The 18,360-nt window shown below is 41.6% G+C and overlaps 1 long non-coding RNA gene across 1 annotated transcript; it reads left to right on the top strand.

Moving 5' to 3' along the window:
- The first annotated feature begins 1,592 nt into the window (after positions 1–1,592).
- LOC128808732 (uncharacterized) lies at positions 1,593–18,317 on the top strand. Its single transcript, XR_008437528.1, has 3 exons — positions 1,593–1,984; positions 2,083–2,188; positions 18,229–18,317. It is a non-coding gene; the product is annotated as an uncharacterized LOC128808732 (long non-coding RNA).
- Positions 18,318–18,360: the final 43 nt, after the last annotated feature.

Genomic DNA, 18,360 nt, shown 5'->3' with positions numbered 1-18,360 from the left:
TGATTTTAAAGTAAGAACTGCATGTGATCATCTTCTTCTCCACTCAGTGTATGGATTACACAGCAAAGACAAGCTCAGGAGAAAGAAAAAAAAAAAGAAAAGTTTACATTTTAATGCACTTTAGTTCATTTATTACATTTCCAATGTCATAATGTCCTTAACTTGATCTCCTCCTTGGCTGCTCTTGCCAATTTCAATGTGACTTGGGGGCAGGCAGCTTGTTGAGTGCATCCCCTAAGAGCACTATTTTGAAAACTGACAGTGTGGAGTTGAGGAACTAGAAACATTCCTGAGATCAAAACTTCTGTTTTGAGCAAATGTCTTCCCATCACTAGACTCTACAGGATCCTGTAGCTTGGAAGATTTTAAAAAAGCTTCCCAACTGTGTAAATCTTCATTTTCTGTGTCCACCTGTGAACAGTTAAGCGTTCCCCACAAGCCAGATCTTTCTTCTTTCTCGAGGAAAAGCGTCACCTTTTACTGTCTGACCCAAAATAGCACACAGTGACGAGAAAAATAGTGTAGGGAAACAACGTTTTTTAGAACTGGGCAGTGAGAGTTAAGCCCAACTTTGATTAAAATATTTTTGTACGTAGTAAAAGGAGAGAGGTCTCCTTTTTCCAAGTTCTCTAACAGAAAAACCCCAACAACCCAAGGTGTGGGAAATGTCTTTTTTGTTAGAGCCGCTACTTCTGTCTTCCCTCGCCCCGATTTTGAGTCTCGGGACCCTGCGGCTGTGCCCTCCCTCGGCGGCAGCTCCGGGCGGGAGTGACAGAAAAACCCTTCCCGAGCTGGGGGCGACGCTGTCCCTACAGCCCGTCCCGGGCGCGGCAGGAGGGCCGAGCGCGGAGCCGAAGTTTGCCAGCGGAGGAGCTCCCACCCTGCCAGCCCCGCTTCTCCCCGGGCCGCCGAGGAACCGCCGGTGTCCCCGGGCTGCGGCGCTGCGGTGCCGGGGCAGCCCCCGCGCCCGGTGTCCGCCGCCTGACGGGCGGGGCGGCGGGAGCGGCTCCGCCCCCGCTCGCTGCCAGGGCGGCTGAGGCAGCGGCCGCGCCGTCCGCGCTCGCCGCGCTCCCGCCCCGGGGCAGCGCCGCGCCGAGAGGATGCGAGTGGGCGCCGCGGGGCGAGGCGAGGGCGCGGGCGGCCGCGGCGTTGGGAGCTCCCGGCCCATCTGCCGCCCCCCCGCCCCGAAAGAAGTGCAGTAGTTTGTGAAGCGCAAGATGGCGGCGCGGCCGTGAGCGCAGGCGGCGGGCGGGCGGCGGCGCGGGCTGAGAGGGCGAGGCGGAGCGGCGCCGGCAGGTAGGGTCTCGCTGAGGGGGTTCTCGGCGCCGGGAGGGTGACCCCGCTGCCGGGGAGGCCCGCCCTGCGCCCGCCCCCGCTTCCCCCGGGAGCGGGCCGGGCGCTCCTCCGGTAGGGACGGGACAGCGCTGCTTCCCGGGGGCGGCTCCCGGCCAACGGGGGCGGGCGGGCCGGGCCCGACGGGGACGGCGCCCGGGGGGGTGGGCGCGGTGGGGCGGCCGCGCCCTCCCGCCTCCCCATTGTCTGGCGGCGGCACTGCCCCCGCGGCCGGGGGTCATTGCCCGTCGGGGGCGGTGGGCTGGGCGAGGCAGAGCCGGGGCATCCCTTGGAAGTGGACTGTGCGTGCCCCCCGACCCGGCTCGCAGAGGGGTCAAACCCCTCCGAGGACGGGCTCCTCTCCCCTTTTTTCCTTCCTCCACCCCGTGCCGGGAGCCTGCACGGGGCTTTGCTCGCCTCGGGGCGGAGAAAATCCGTCTGACTCGTCAGTCAGAACGGAGAATCGAGAAGTTCATTCCCGGCGCGCCCAGAGGAGTCGGCGAGTTCCTGCCCGCTGTCACCGCTGGCGTTCCGGAGGACGGACGGACTGACAGACTGACGGCAGGCAGCGAGCCATGAAGTTCTGGCTCCAGAGTTATCTTGCATCCCGTGGCGTTGCGCTGCGGGGGCGAGCATGAAGGAGCAGTACAGTGTATGTGCAGGCAAAGTTGGGGAAGATGTCTGGTTTACTCCTCTGGGGGTGCCTGGGTTTTGGGGTGCGTTCTGATGCTCAGCTCTCCCCTACACCAGGATGTGCAGCACTGGAAACCAACATCAACTTCAATAAACCATGTAATGGAGGCAGTTCTGGATTTCTGAAAGGGCTCAGAGTATCTGCAGTAATGAATGTTATCTGGTAGGTACTTGCACTTTATTTCTGAGCTGCTTGGTAGGTTAAATAGTTAATGGAAAGATGGGGAAGTTTACTCTGTAGAAAGTGTCATGTAAAATAGCGAAGGCTGAGATGTCTCGATCTGCAAGCTGACATAGATGCCACTTATTCTTCAAATAAGACATACACAGAGAGTATATTGAGCATTTCAAAGTGCATATAAACATTGTTTAAATAAAAAGTGGATTTTGTTATGAAACTTGGTACATGAAAACAAATATTCCCTCAGACATAGGAATGAGAGGGGAATTTTAAAAGCTGTGCTGTTGGTTTTCACCAGAGGTCTGTTTTTTTGTTTTTATTCAGAAGGATTTCATGCCAAAAAAAAGAAAGCTTGTGAGTACTTATAGAAACCCTGTTTAAAACAACCTATGTGATGTAGACTAGAGGACTGCCCTAAATTAAGACCTCTTGGAGCAAAACTGCATAATTTAGAATCCCTTTTGTTACTTTCTTTAAACATTGCCAGCAAGGCAGTCAGTTCCACTGGTGGTGTTAAATGAATTCCCCTGAGCGGATTAGAAGTAGATGCCATTTTGTATAACTGACATTTTTTGCTTTTAAATTTAGGCTAGTGGTTCTTGTATCTTGTCTAGACTGAAAAGCACTCTGCTATGATATTTGGATAATGTTTACTATGATTGTCCCCTAACTTGGCTTGGGGAAACATAGTACTTTGAGGTAGAGGTTTCCTTTGTGAGGCTTACTTTTCTATTTCCTTAATGTTTCTTACGGCTCTGTTCTGGATTATTTTGTCTCTTGCAACACATTTATTGATGTGAGTGCTTTAGCTGGATCCAGTGTCCTGATATCTAGCCTTAACTGCTGTTGTTTGTTACAGGAATAGGCAATATTTATCACAAAGTTTGTCACGATGCTTACCGTTGGAGACGTAGAGCTATGTGTTGAACGGTTCTCCTTTTTGTAGATTCTCCACACTGAAGAATTCCTGTCAAATAATGGACTTTGTAATACTGCTAGGATTCCTTTTGTTCCAGGAGGCTGTTTCTTGTGTCTTTTGCTTCACTGGGCCGTCTGTAGCATTTCAGTTAAGCTTATTGCTATGGCTGAGATTTTCCCCTGGGTTCCCACGATTTGTTTATATGCAGTCTGAGGGAAAGGTTTAAATTTTGGGTTAACTTTCTCATCTAGATGTGATTGGTGACCCGTTTGTTTGTGTGTAACTTTAGAAGAGTCTTACTTGAAAAACAGTCGTTCATCTTTGAAGTCAGATTCTTTGCTTAAGTCTGAGTTCGGGATTTTTTGCAGTTTTATGAAGCTGGAATTTTTAAAGAACCAAGTACACATTACCTGTGGGTTTTTTTGTTTGTGAATAATAAATACAACCGAGGCACAATCACTTGCAGCTAAGCTATGGCTAACCTTTATTTTGGTTATCAGTTTCTCTATCTACCAAGCTGAGGTCTAGTAAAGTTTTCATGGTATCAAATTCAGTATTTTTATGTTTTCTAATTTTTATAAATCCTGAACTTGCTGTAAAATTTGCAGAATGATCAGTTAAAATCCTGTGTGATAACAGTCATGGCGTGAGGGAGTGTTCTGAACATTTTTAGCTGAGTGCATGGACGTGCTGTTCACTTCTGTGTGTAAATGGTCAATATTCCCTCTCCTTGTGCTTTAGATGCAGGGTCATTGATCCATAAATGTCCAAGATGGTTTGCTTCTGAGTTGTCAGGGGCTTGTAAACAAGTGATGCAATTTCCAGTTTAGCCCCATTTTCCCTTTTGTTTGCTAAATAGGCATCAATAGTGAGTGTAGCGTTCTACTTGTGTAGCTCCCCACTACCTGTCTGTAGTGTCACCTTTGCTGAATATACACCTCTAAGAATACAATTTTCTGTCACTATTTAAGTTTCTAATATTGTCAAATCAGGCATTAAAGGGATGTGACTACTTATGTTTTCAGACTTATTAGTTCTATTAATTCTAATTTACCGTCTTTTATGCTTTTATTCTGATTCCTCTTTTCTCTCTTTTCTCTCTTTTTTTTTTTTAATTTTCATGGCTAGTTGAGGACTTTCCCAAATAGTCAAACCATTTTGCTGCATAAACAATTCTTTCTTTTTCTGTGGAGGTGGAAGCCACCAAAATGATACATTTCCTTACCCTGTACCAACCAGATGGCATTTCATAATTTTGTGCCTTACACCACTTTCACTGATGGTTCATTTCCAGTTCTGTGGTCTTTTTGTCAAGGAACTGGATGGCACTTCAGGGTGTCCAGTCAGGTCTTTGTCATATCATTCAGAGTTCAGTGAACTGTAATGTATTTCTTAGAGCAGTGCCTGTACTATCAGTGGATTCTTTCTAACCAGGTTCAGAGATGAGCCCAAATTGAACAAAAGTCGGCTATTGTCACTTGTTAGAAGGTGTGTACCACTATTTTATCCTTAAGAGCTTTGAGATAACAGTAAATGTTACAGTTCAGTATAATTCACTGTAAAAGAGTGTAATCTAAAGGGGCAGAACGTAGCCTACATTTATTGTACCATTAAGAGTATAAGACGCATTGTCATGCTAAAGCACAGAAGACAGGAAAATTGCTGACAACTAAAGGAGGAGCAGATGTAGCATGATTGGAGAGCCTTCGGGAAAAATTGTAAAGAACTTTCAATATTGCTGCTGTTTGCACTTCTTAAAAGATCTAAAAGATAGCAAAGAACTTAATGTTGCAAACATTGTTTAGCATAACCTCTGCTTGTGCCAGACAGGTATAAAGGAACTTTATATGTTCTACTTCAAAGAACAGATTCTGCATCATGTTTGGAGCCGTTTAAGAAAGTGACTTTGGTATTCTGGGCTCACTGCATGCAACTTGGCCTTCTCTGGTAGCATTTTGCAATATGCTGCTCACCTTCCTTGTCTAATGGTCTCACTGGGATTTGGAGGAACTTCACATGCTTTGAGGGGACCCAGAGTTTGAAAGCATTGCTCAAGCAAGGCTTGAAGGCTGACAGTTTTGTTTAAAAGAGTGGGCAGACAGAACTGTGTATGTAATGAGGCGCGTGTAACGCCAGCCCTCGCTGCTTGGCAAAGCCAGCGTCGTTCTGTGAGCACCAAATGCACCTCACCAGACAGAAGGACAGAAATGAGCTTTTGAACTTTCTAATGGTTATGGTAAAAGCTCCACATGTTCAGTACTCTGAATCTTCAAAGTGTCTTCAAACCGCATTTAATAGATGGAAAATAACTGTTAGCTCACAATGAATTCTGTGAATGGGTAATCACAGAGATTTAGGGCTTAAATCATTGGTTATAGGTTAGGACTGTGATCATTTTAACATTGTTTTAGCTTAGAAAGGTGCTAAGAACTCACAGATGGAGGTGTATGCTTGTATAGTCCAAGGCAATCTTGGTAGTGGTCTCTAAGCTTGTCTTTCTTAAAGCTATGAAATAAATTAACAAACATAAAATATGGTACTAAGATGATTATTTTCTCCCTGTGTTATAATGGAAAAACTTGGTTTGTATGTTAAAATGCTGTTGATTTTAAAACTCTGTTACTGGCTCTGTGCATGGGTGTAAGGCTCTGTCTTAGTAATTAGGTTAGTTGAGATCTAGGAATGTTGTATGTCTGAAAAAGTAAAGTGGAAACAGTGGGGAAGGAGTCAGGAAAGAACAGTTATTAACTACCTGACTGTAGAAGACTGGAAGTAAAATGTTAGTTTCAGCTGTATCTTCCTCAAAAACTCCAGATTTCTAGTCAATCTTAAGAATACCTTCAAAGTAGAAACATACTGCCTTTTTATACATGGATCAGATGCCCTCAGCAAATCAGTGGGAGCTGAGAGTGCTCTGCAAATCCAAGTTGTATCAGGAGGAGATGGACACTTGGCAGCAGTGGCCAAGTGAGTTAGATGGAGTAGGCATGAAAGCTCAGGAGTTTCTGTTTCTCAGCAGGATTTTCAGCAAGGTAAAATGCATTTGTAGATGCAGTGGAATTTTTAGAGTGTTTAGCACTGCACAATGTTCAGCCTTGTTTGCTATGTTGAATACTTAATGGCTCTCTGTCCTCCAAACTTCTCAGGAGGATCTGGTCTGACAAAAGGTTCACCACACTTAGAGTGTCATGTGAGTTTGGGTTTTTTGTTCATGGATCAGTTTGAGGAATTAATGCCCATATAAGGTCCTTTCTGACATTGTAGGTATCTGCTTAAGTATGATGCAAACACACAGAGCTTCACTACTTGTATGAGTGTTTTTCAAATTTGACTTATTAATACATTTTACTTAAATTTGTTGGTGAATTGAGAACTCATTTTTTATTGCATTAAAAGCAGCAATTTAGCATGGAAGAGACTCCTTTTGGTGAGGTTTTTTGTGAGATGCCTACAACTTCGGGTGTTTTATCAGTCCAAAGCCATTCATTTTAACTCTGATTCTTAACAAGTAGCTTTCTTTTTTTTTTTTTTTAACTCTCTATTTCCTTGGTTCCTCCAGAGGAAATATAAGGCCTGCTAATATCAGCTGTTTGTTTCTTTAGGGGGACAGGAGGGAAGAGATGGGAGAAAGGAGTGGTATTGAAGAAAAGTAAGTTTACTCTTTATACACATAGTAAAGAAATAATCACAAGCACACATCCTTAGAAGGATATATTAATCATTGTACATAAAGTCCAGAGAGGGAGAAGTTTTACATCACTTTGTACACTGAAATTGAGATTCCTTTGTTTGGAAAGCTTTCCAGTATATTAATATTTGCATGGATGATGACAGCGTGAGCACCATACCCTGATGTCACACTCAACGACAGAGTGGGGAATACTTTGACTGCAGTTTAAACCAGATGCATATGGGCACAAGGTGGTTCTAAGTTTAGAATTCGCAGCTATATGCTGCTTTATATGAGTGAATATCCTATTTCCAGATGTAATGCTCAATTACAGATAGTAATTACTATCTGTGAATTACTGAACAGGAGCCCTCTTCTTCACCAGGCAACATTTAAGCCCTGTTGCTGCAGAGAGCTGGTGAGAGAGAGAGAGGCTGAGGGGGAGAGCTCACTGGAGGGTTAGGACTGGAGATTGCTTTGCACCAGAGCAGCTTCTTCAGCACTACTTTGTGTGGAAAGATTCAGTCATTTCCATCCAAAGCAATGAAATAAAAGGCTCAGTCAGCCATTTCATCTTGAGATACCCCGCCCTCTGAACCAAATATTAAAAAGAAAATGTAGGTTTTGGTCCATGCATATCTCACTAATTTCCACTGATTAAGTTGATGCTTGTAATTGGAGTCTAGACAGGCTGTGTTTTGCAAAATATAAGTGTCTTCTTAAAATTTCTGTAGAGAGAGTTACAAGATTTATGTAATCCTTTTGATATTATATTTAACCCAATAACAGCTTGAAAAGGAGTCTGATTAGCTTACCTTTATCCTAGATTCAGTTTTAATATCTAATGTTTAAATGGAGGAGGGATTGATCTTTATTCTTAATGATTCGTGCAGCCTCAAAGCACAGTGGTTTCTAGTTGTGTGCTGCCTTTCCCACCGGGGGATGCAAACAAAAGAACAATAATTTCAGACTCCTCCTTCAGTTTCCAAGAGAACCTTAGCTGCTCAGGGATAGCTTTGAATTTTAAAAGCATCTTTCTTCCAAATTATGTATTGATTGCGCACAAAATAGCAGTGCTCTAATATGCAATTTAAAACAAATGCATGATGGTGCTCATTTGTTTTTAATGCTGCTTTTTCCAGCAGAAAAACAAAAAGAGGGTTCTATTCCCATAAACCAGTCTTGCAAAATCCTTACAAACATTTATTAGTCTAGACACAAAATAATCTCACCCAGCCTCAGCTTGATGATGACAAAAAAAAAAAAAAAAAAAAAAGCAAGCTAATATTGTACTTGGCTGTCAAAAAAGGAAAAGAAGGAAAAAAAGAAAAAGCTTGCCCCAGGCTAGTGAACCAGTAACATTTTTCTGAGGCTGCTTACAACAACAGATGCATCTTATTCCCATGGGCTTTCCAGGCCTGCCTATTTTCTATGCTAAACTTGGACACTCTTATAAACATTCCCTTTGAGTACCACACCCCAGTTGTATCCTGGGCTCTTCTGATTTGGTTGATTTAATAATGATTCCAGACATGTTCGTCTTACCTCTCCTGACCTGTCTTTGTATTTCCCTGTCTCCCCTAGATATCATTTAACTAATGCATTAATTCAAAACCAGTCCTAATATATGGAACCTGAAATAATGGGAATAGGTGATTTGACCATAGTTTGAATCTGAACGTAGGGAGCCTGTATATAAACGATTCCTCCTAATTTTGAGTTGAATTTATGCTTTCGATAGCTTTTGTAAATGGCAAGTGATTCTCATGGTTTGATATGGTAGTTTGCAGAGGTTTTTTTGTAAAGGGATAAATTATATCAGGGATTGTTACTTTATCTCAACATACATTCAGATTATTAATTTTAACTTCTGTCCTTTTCCTAGAAAACACTGAATTATGCATATCTTGTTTTTCAGTTAATGATTAGTTCCTGTTTTTCTAAATTTATGTCTAAAATAAATTTCATTTGGAAATTAAAATTTAATTTAAAATGCACCTAAATGGCATAACACCTGTATTATTAAACTACCGTAAATATGTACCATATCTAAGAGTACGTGTATTTAAACATGATTTTTTTTTAAAAACCTAGTGATTTGTGAGACAAATTATGATACGTTTTTAATACTCCCTAGAGTAGATTTATTGTTTCTATGATGATGCATCCATGTCTGTTAAGATTTTAGTCCTGGCAGAGTATATCTTTAAGCCTGAATTGGAGATCTACAGAAATAAAAAGCTGCCCTGCTTTTTAAAGTTTGAGGCAGGAACTTCTGTGATTCAGGAAGTAATTTCTACCTTCACTCAGTGCAGATGTCTACGAAATTAATTTCTGTGTATAAGTTTAGTTGTTAACTGCCAATAATTCAGTGTTTACACTGAGAATTTCCACCTTAGTTAAGTAAAAAATAATGATGTGAACTAAAACAATCCATTATAATACTGATTTTTTTAAGTCCTCTTATTCCATTGGTAAAAACTTAGATGTTTACAATTAGAACAGAACTTCTGGCAGTAATTGGTGCTTTTAATGAATATGTCTGGTTTAATGTCAGTAAATGAAATAGGTGTTTTTCCTATGAAGGAATGTGTTCCCTGTGTTGTTGAAACATTAATGTAAATGAACAAAATCTTTCTATTTAAAACTTACAGTCTAAATAATAGGTGTTTTAAACATAATACTCATTCTGCCTTCCCTCCTCAACTGTCATGCTCTTTTGTGCTGTGTAACATACAGTATTGCTTTAAAAATTTTACTACTCATTCTCATTTAAATCAGTGAGAGTATGATTTTGACCCTAGGATATTTATGCAGTTTTAAGCTACCTATATTTTTTGAAACAGAGCTAATCTGTTTTTCTTACCATGTTTAAATCTAATGCAAAAAAAGAAAAAAGCAGCTCCACAGCTACTAAAGTACAGTGTTTTAGTTAATTCCATATTTTCCACTTAAATCATGTTGTGCTAATTTTCCACCATTATACTTGAGACACACGAACTGAAAGAGGGCAGTCTGTTTTTGGTGATGCGCTCTCTTACTTCCCTGCCAGGACTGAACATCGGAGGTTTGTGTTTCTCCTGCAGGGGTGACTCACATGACAGGCAGCTCCAGCAGAGCAGGGCAAAAGGTGCAGCCTCCAGCTTTCCTCAGCCAGTGGCTCCCAAACTGGGGATTGTCTTCTCCAGGGCTCTGAGCAGTGGCGAGGGAGGTTATGTGTCTGGCACAGAGTAAGTCACAGAGGTCAGGTTCACAGTCAAAGTTTAAGGAATTAGCCTGGGAAACAGTGGATCAGAGAACCAGCCTGGTGAAAGACTTGTTGATTCTTTGCTGCTGCATTGAAGGCCTTTGTTCAGGTGAGCTGGGAGCAGTGTGGGACTGCTGGGCGCCAGGTCCAGCAGTGCCTGTGAAGTGGAGCCTGTGAAATGCTGTAACTGCAAACCTCCTGTTCCTGTGCCACGGGCCAAGATGCTTGTTTTGATCTGCTGACTCTTCATTACCCCATGGTAACTTGAGTACACAGTCACCTCTCAGACTTCTTCGGTGGCTGTACTTTAGGTTCATCTTTCCAATCCACACGTTGTACTTGAAAGCCTCTGTAGTCCCCTGTCTTTTACTTTTTTGTCACTTGGCTGATAGGCAGTAAACAATGTTTATCCACTCTCTGGATGAATGATGGGGACATGGGGTGGGGAGTAAGGGAATTGGTTTTGTCACACATAGAATAAGACATTATCTCCCACAGAAATCAGCAGGAGTATCTAAGGAGTACAGTACAGTACTCAGCAGGGGTGTGGAGTCATGTCACTGTTGCAAATAAAAATGCTTTGCTTTTCACAAAGGTTAACTTGGTACACAGGGATATTTTACTAGGTATTTGAGACCTGCAGAGAGTGTTTATGCAGGCATCTTGGACTATCCTCTTTTTTCTTTGTTATATGATTGAACACCTCAAAATCCTGAGGAGAAACATTAGAGTAGAAGGGACTTTTGAAGATCATCTAGTTCAGTTTCCTGCTCAAAGCAAAGTTATATGTGATGGTAGGTAGAGTTGTTGAGCATCTTGCCAGGTTTTGACAACTTGCAAGGATGGAAATTCCTTAAAAATCCCAAGCAGATTTTTACAAACTCTCCAGACAACTCGTTACAATTCCTCACCAGTGCTGAATTGCTGTTGCTCCACCATCACTATACCCCTAAAGTCATCTGCAGCAGTCACAGATGTTTTGGTGCTGCAAGGAAAGACAAGCCTGAGTGAGCTTGATAGTCTCACCCTGGTCCTGGCAGTAATTTAGTGCTGCACTGAGAATACTTGCACCTAGACTAAGTACTCTGAATACAGAGACAGGAACTTACATGTTGTATTTTGACCTGTGGATATGCTGCTCCATGACCAGCATTGTTTGGATCAGGTCAGAGATAGCATCCTGGAGAACTTCTATAAGATCACCTGTACTTGCAAGCATGAACATAAAATTCTTCCGCATTTTTCCACTATAGAGGAGTCTGCCAGTTGGGAGTGGGTCAATTCTTTGTTGTGTCTGTTCTTATATGATTCAGTTTACAATTGTAAAGCTGTTGCATGATACTGGAAACATTCTGGAGCACGTTAAAAAGAACCTTGTAAAATACCAGATCTGAAGTAAAATTTTTTGCATCCAAAGTGGAGATACAAATCATGTGCTATTGAACATAAAGGACTTTTTATGCGCTCTGTACTCCTTGGCCTTCCGACTAAGTGGAAGCAGACCTGCAAGGCTGGGGGAGGCTTTAAGGAGGACATGGGATAGGAAATAAGCAGGTGGATCCAAGGCACACAGGAAAGGTTCTGAGCAAGCACATTTGAGCAAAAGCTCATGGTGGACCAAGTGATAGAGGAGATTCTAAAGAGCAGTTGAAACCTTGAAAATGTGCCTTGCAGTCTTCACCTTGACATGGGATTACGTAGGTCCCTGCAGCAGAATTGATCTTTTTTGCTTTTCAATTAACATTCCAAGTCCTTGCTTTTTCCTCATTCATAAAACACTGGTTCATACAAACACTTGAGTTTATACATTTGTTTCAAGTATTTTGGAATCCTTTACAAGTTATTTAAGTTATGGGTCCGTGTTCCGGTGTCTGCATGTGTGGAGCATGTAGCAGTGTGTATTAGTGTCACCTGGTCAGTTCACTCCAAGTCCCTGTTTTCAGTTTCTTACAATAGTTGAAATGAGAAATTTTCACATTGAGGCTGCTTTTATTCCATGTTCATTGAGTTTTGGGGGAACATTAGCTGGTTCAAGAGTAAAATTAACAGAGTGAGGAGGGAAGCAAGGAGAGGAAGAAAGGCAATCTCCATGTAAAAGCCATATTATCTTTCTTTTTCTGAGAAGCTCTGTGCCTCAGGGATTTGACATAGGAACTTGAAATTTGGCAAGGATCTGGCCTTGAGGTCTGAGAAATGCATTCCACTGTTTAAAAAAAAAAAAGGCAAAATTATGAGTCATAATGTATGACTACCTTTTTGTATCCAAGGTAGAATTTGCAGGATGTTTTATCACCTGCTGTTGATCATGCTTTTATTCCTCTCGTGCACATCTGCAGACTGCTTTCAACCATCTTTATTTAATGGATTCTTCTTCTTTGTCTGTCTAGATTCTTGTATTGTCATGCAGAAGGTACAAAAGCATTGGGAGCTGTAAGCCCTGAGACCCAGTCCTACTTTTTAAGGGTAGAGTGCTACTAATACTCTTAATTTGCTGTTGAGAAGTACCTTTTTGAGTGGTGACAGCCAAATATTAATGAAAGCAGAAAGCAGCCAATGTGAAATCTGGTTTCCAGTGTGACGAGGGCTCGTACAGTTTGTTGGAATCAGTGGAGGAGGGGGAGAGGAGAGCCAGACAATCTGTGCTGGGCTGTGTCACCTCGAAATCGCGGGGGTTCCTGCTCAGCACCAGCGATGAGTTGGGCTGTCTAGCGTGGAGACCATCTGTAGGACTGCAGCTTGGGTCTCTGGAGGAGCTGAGGGGTGTCGGGGGACATGAACTCCAGGAAGTCGAAGGAAGGTCTTGTACTTGCAGCACTGGACTAGGGCCTGGGAAAAGGAATGGCTCTAGAAATTTTTCATCTGGAAAGAAAAAAAAAGGCAGAATGAAGTTGAAAGGAGCATTTTGTGAAGTCATATGTGTGCCAGATTGTTTCATTTTAAAGAAGGAAATCCCATCATAATAAAACCTTTTGTTTTGGTGTTTTAAGGAGAAACTTTTTTGATAAACAGTTTATAAAATTAATTATTTCTCACTGTTCTACTTTCTTTAAAGTCAGCATGAAACATTTAGAGGGTTGAATTAAATGTTTATTCAATGCAGAACACATTAAAATGTCAGTAATTCATGTCAGTAATTTATTTCTTCATCCTTTCTGTTTTGTATGTAACAGCTCAGCAATTAAAATAAAATAGAGCTGTAACTATGCAAAGAAAAAAAATTCCCTGACTCTGCTGCCATTTTATTGGGTATGATAAGTATTTACACAAGTCTGATACTCACTTTCAAAAATAGTCATGCAGAGATGTCTGACATTAGAAGTAGTGTGTGCTCACAGTTCAAATTGGACACTTCAGAGTCAATAAAATAAAGATCTGCCTATATGAGTGTAGCTGCCTAGGTGTCTGTATCTCATAGTGTCGCCCTGATTCTTTAAGATTTTCTAAAGCCTTGTGAGTTTACATTCTTGTAACAAACTTTCTCACACACGTCCTGTAAATAACTTACTGTTTTACATTCCTTCATAGAAGCAAAAAGATTGCATAAACTAGTAGTTTGTCCAGTGTTGTTGGAGAGGTGACACTTTAACTCTCCAATCCACTGTCACCTTTAGAAAACTATAAATGCTAGAGTCAAAAAAAAAAAAAGATTAGTCTTTTACCATAACAATAGCAGTAGCTAGTGTCGTTCTTTCTCGTGTCCTATAGTGACATCATAGAAAATACCTGTCTGTGTGACTGAGGAGCAGAGACATGCACCATTCATGCTGAAGGGCCTCTGGGGTAGTGTACCCCTGGTTTTTTAAGTACTCAAGATGTTTGGTCATTGGGTTTATATGGTCAGATGCAGAACCTGGTTATAGCTTTCTATATCAGAAGCAAGGGCAGAAGTTACTGTGCTCTCCACAGAGTACCTGGTGTATGTGGTGCAATAGAGAAAGATAATGTCGGTCATTTAGTGGTCGCTTCTGGTGTGAAATTCTGACATTTACTTTGGTGGAACTGCTTGTTACCCATTAAAATCAGCACTGAGAGGAAGTAACTGGGAACGTCCAGTCACATGTCCTGTGGCAGGCTCCCTTCATCCTCTGCTGGGCTTTGTGTCGGCTTTCCAGTGCTCCATCACGGGTCTGGCTTTGGCACAGCCTGGAGCTCTGCGTGGGCACTACAGTAAGCTTTTGGTACTTGCCTCCCTCCTTGCCAGTCTAATGCAGCAAGAACCCTAAGTGGGCCTTATCTTTGCAATACTTGAGGACTTCTGCTGAAATCAGTTTGATAAGTTTCACTCCCATGTTGGATTAGTACCAGACCTTATTTTAAAAGAGGAATCGAATGTAAATATTGCAGGATTAACAGAGATGCGGTTTTATTTTGGAGTCATAAGCAGTAAGGCTCTCTGAACTTTGCAGATAAGGAACAAGTGAAGAAAATGGCACTGCAACAAAGTCCTTCACCCTTCTCACTGAGAGGCAGCACACATCAGAGTGTATTAGCCTACACTGAGCTCTGCAGAATAGTTTCTGACATAGATACATCTACTCTGAATAAAGGGTAGTAGAAGGAGGCTAAACAAAGGATCAACAACTGGATATTGTCATGGGTTATAAGAAGGCAGCATTTTCTGTGTGAAGTGGTAGGCAATTTGTAATCTAGGTGGATTTAAAAATTAGAAGCTGGTACTATTGCTTCTATCTTCTCCTGAGCCTCTCTCTGCATATCTTTAAAATCACATTCCATAGGGCTTGATTTTTTTTGGCAAGCTTTTCCTGCACACTGGATGGAAGTGTCATACAGTAGACAGGGAGCAATGCCTTTCAGAAAGCATACATACACCCTGAACACACAGTGAACGTTTTATGTAAACTTGTTTATTTTTCTGCCTGCATCAGGTACTCCTGTTTGGGGGAGGGAAGGAGGAAGTGAGTAAAAAAATTTTTCTGGAAGCAAGTTCTTTTATGTGTCTTCTGTGGTCAACTCTTATGTCTTTTCCTTCTCAAACTGTAATCAAATGGGCAAAAGGTTTCTGCCTCCATTTAGGAAATATTTATATCAGTCTTCATACAAGTCTGCTATAAAGACAACTTTGAATGTTGAATTCCACTCTGTAATGAATCTGTCTTAATATAATTATTAATTAATTGGGATTGCTAACTGTTCATGTTTCTGAAGAAGAGAATCCTGCTGAAAGATAAAACACCAGATTCTTGACTTTCAAAAATATGCCTGCACTTGCTGGTTTATGTTCCTAGAAAAACATCTGTTTTGTGGGCTGATTTGCTAGGAATGTCAATTCTATGAAAATCTGGGGTGAAATTACAGAAGGGGATGCAGTGTAAATAAAGTTTTTCTTCAGATTCCTTTATTAAAAAATGCTGCTTTTGACATAAAATAAACACCTAGATTCTTTAATTGCAAACCAAATTACACAGTGCAATGTCAATATGCACAAGGAAGGATAAAAAGAGAAAATCTTTCACAATATTTTGTCATATATTTGACTTCAAGGTATGTAAGGGACAAGCAGAAGCATTTTCTGAACCATGAGTGATAACCTTCAGGAATTCATGGAATATGAGGGAGGTCTTAGTGGTCTAGAGGCAAGCACAAGACTGGGCACAAGACTGCCCAGTCTTAACCAAGGGAAATGCTTGAGCAGAGGAGAACACATAGTGAATCTCAGGTCTGTTAGAGGGATCTTCATTCCCAGCCCAATACAGGAAGATACTAGAAAACAGTCTGTAAGAACCTTGAGAATTGTAACAAGGTTCCTAGAAAGGTGGATTTGGCAAAACCACATTGTTACTTCATTTTTGTTGGAGTCATATTGCAGACCTTACTGAAGTCCAGCTATGTGGCAAGGTCCCACACACTCCTGTAAGCAGAGCAGGGGAGGTATTTTAGAGGAAATGAAGATTCCAAGGATGATGCATAATTGGTTGGATAAATTACTCGACTGTGAGTTTTCATAATCCCCTGTTAATTTGAAAGAACATGTCAAGCAGGATGCTACAGGTGGAATGATCACATTAGCTCCAGGGAGGAGGGAATGGAGGTTTCTATAAAGTCTGTAGAGGAAAGAAGGCTGGGAAGGGTTGCAGGCATCTCAATTTCTTGAGATTTTACTGAATGCTATTATAGCTCGTCATAGCCATGAATTAAGCAGGGTTTTGACATCACAACATCCTTTAAAAAAATATTTTACACAGTGTACTCAGAAGAACAGAGATGCAGCTTTCTTTTTCTGAGACCTGTTTGCATCAAAGAAAAGTGTTGCTATCTTGGTAAACTGAGGAGGGACACAATAATCTGCTTATGCACCATAAGCAAAACTGAAGCACAGCAGAGATGTGATACAGATTTAGCTAAAAGCTTGCAGGTGCTGCAATTGCACATAAACCTGCTGGCTTACAGGCACTGTGAACACTGTTGGGTACATGAGGAGACTGGAGAAGAGCATTTATTGGTTTCTTGAACAGGTTTCCCACTTTATTCCTTTTCTCCAGCCTTTCCTTCAGCATGCTTCAATATTGCATGTCAGATCAAACGCACTCCATGCCATCCCAGAATGGGACCCTTGGCAGTCACCAAAGCTCACTCAGACTGCCCTGTGTATAGATCCTATGTGCTGTGCTAGGGATACGGCACTGCAGAGTACCACAATCACTTCTCAAAACACAACTTCAGTCAGCAAAACTAGCTGTTAAGTTGCTTTTTAAAATAGGCATTTCTGGCATTTCTGAAATTTTACTCAAAATCGCAGAAACATTAGGTAATACCACCCAGCTCTTCCCCCAGAGCATTGCTCAATGTTGTCTTGGCAGTTGTCTTCTCTTTTGTCAAGAGCCCTCCAGCCTCACAGAGAAGCAGCACAGTTAATAATGCTCTACCTCTTGTCCCTCGAGACACTGAGACAAATGGATCTGTTTAGCTTTGCTTCATGGTTCTCTCACTGCAAAGAGAAATGAGTTGGCCTGCAATAGGTACTTTGTATATACATGAAAATAAATATCTTTTGCACTTCTGTGCTCAGTTTTACAGACTGCCACTATTAACTTGTGGAAGAAGGATATCTTTCTACTCCAGTACCATTAAATAATTGTCATCCTGGAATGATGATTACCCAAGATTTATTGAGCATTTTCAGTGTCTTTAATGCTATGTAGCCATATCCTTGCATAAAAAGCATATCATGTGAGGCTCTGTACTTTGGATATAGTCACAGATGTAGTGCAGAGGGTGACTGTTAAAAACATTTAAGGAGGATATATTATGAAGCAGTAAGGTGACACACAGGTTTCAAAAACAGAGCTTATGGAGTAGCACTGGGTAGCAACTGTGGATGAACACTTTTGTCTTTTGCCTAAAGAAAAAATGTGAAACTAAGGCTTCTGCTTGGGATATCAGTCTTTAATGCTTTTTCTCTCTCTGTTACAGCTTACACAATCAGTCATGTCTCTGTTAATGCACAGAGGCATGAAAACAGATTTTAGTTAATTGCCACATGCTGGCAATCAACTTTTTTTGGTTTGGGATTGGTCGTCAATTGAAGAATGACATTTGGGAAGCTAGGAGAAAGGATAGTTGTCTTTCATCTGTCAGAATGCCTTAAAAAGACATTGGTTTGCCTGTTTTCAGACATGGAAGAAAGGTCTTGCACATGATTGTGCTTGCATGTGTAATGTGATAGAAAAATACTATAAACCTGCCTTTTCTGGGACACTTCACAGCCTCTGACATGAAAGACATGACAGAGCCAGTAGTGGAGATGTCGTACTGGGCTCAAGTTAGTGATAGGAAGGAGTTGAGTTCACAGAAGAGTCGAGAGAGGTTGTCGTAGCTTAGGCAAAACAGTCCAAGGGCAAGACTGACCTCAGCACTGTGCCAAGGAAAAGGCTTCTGAAGCAAGGGAGACAGTGAGGAAGTTACCTGTTTTAAACCATTCTGTTGTTTAGGTCTGTCACTGTATTAACACAAACTGAAACAAATTTCAGCCTATAATAAGTGGATTGGATTTTACCTTTCTTATCATAGCTTCAGTTACCTCTTCTTTGAATGGAGCTGCTGGTTTCAGGGGATGAGCAGTGGCACACTAAACCCCAAAGGACTGAATTACCTTAAACTGTAATATGTAGCAAAATAGAAATTATTATTTAAATTAAACTAATTCCACTGTCTCTTCTTTACTACAGGTGGTGGATGTGGACTTTAAAACAGTGTGTCTCAACATCTCATCCTCAACTATTTTTAATCTGATTGCACTACGAAAGAAAAGCTGCTAATGGGATAAATGTTGAGACTTTACAAGAACTGACTTGAAGTAC

This window comes from Vidua macroura, chromosome 1 (genome assembly GCF_024509145.1).
Source record: "Vidua macroura isolate BioBank_ID:100142 chromosome 1, ASM2450914v1, whole genome shotgun sequence".
Lineage (NCBI taxonomy): Eukaryota > Metazoa > Chordata > Aves > Passeriformes > Viduidae > Vidua > Vidua macroura.
The sequence above is the reverse complement of the archived record's forward strand: the minus strand, read 5'-3'. Positions and strand labels throughout refer to the sequence as shown.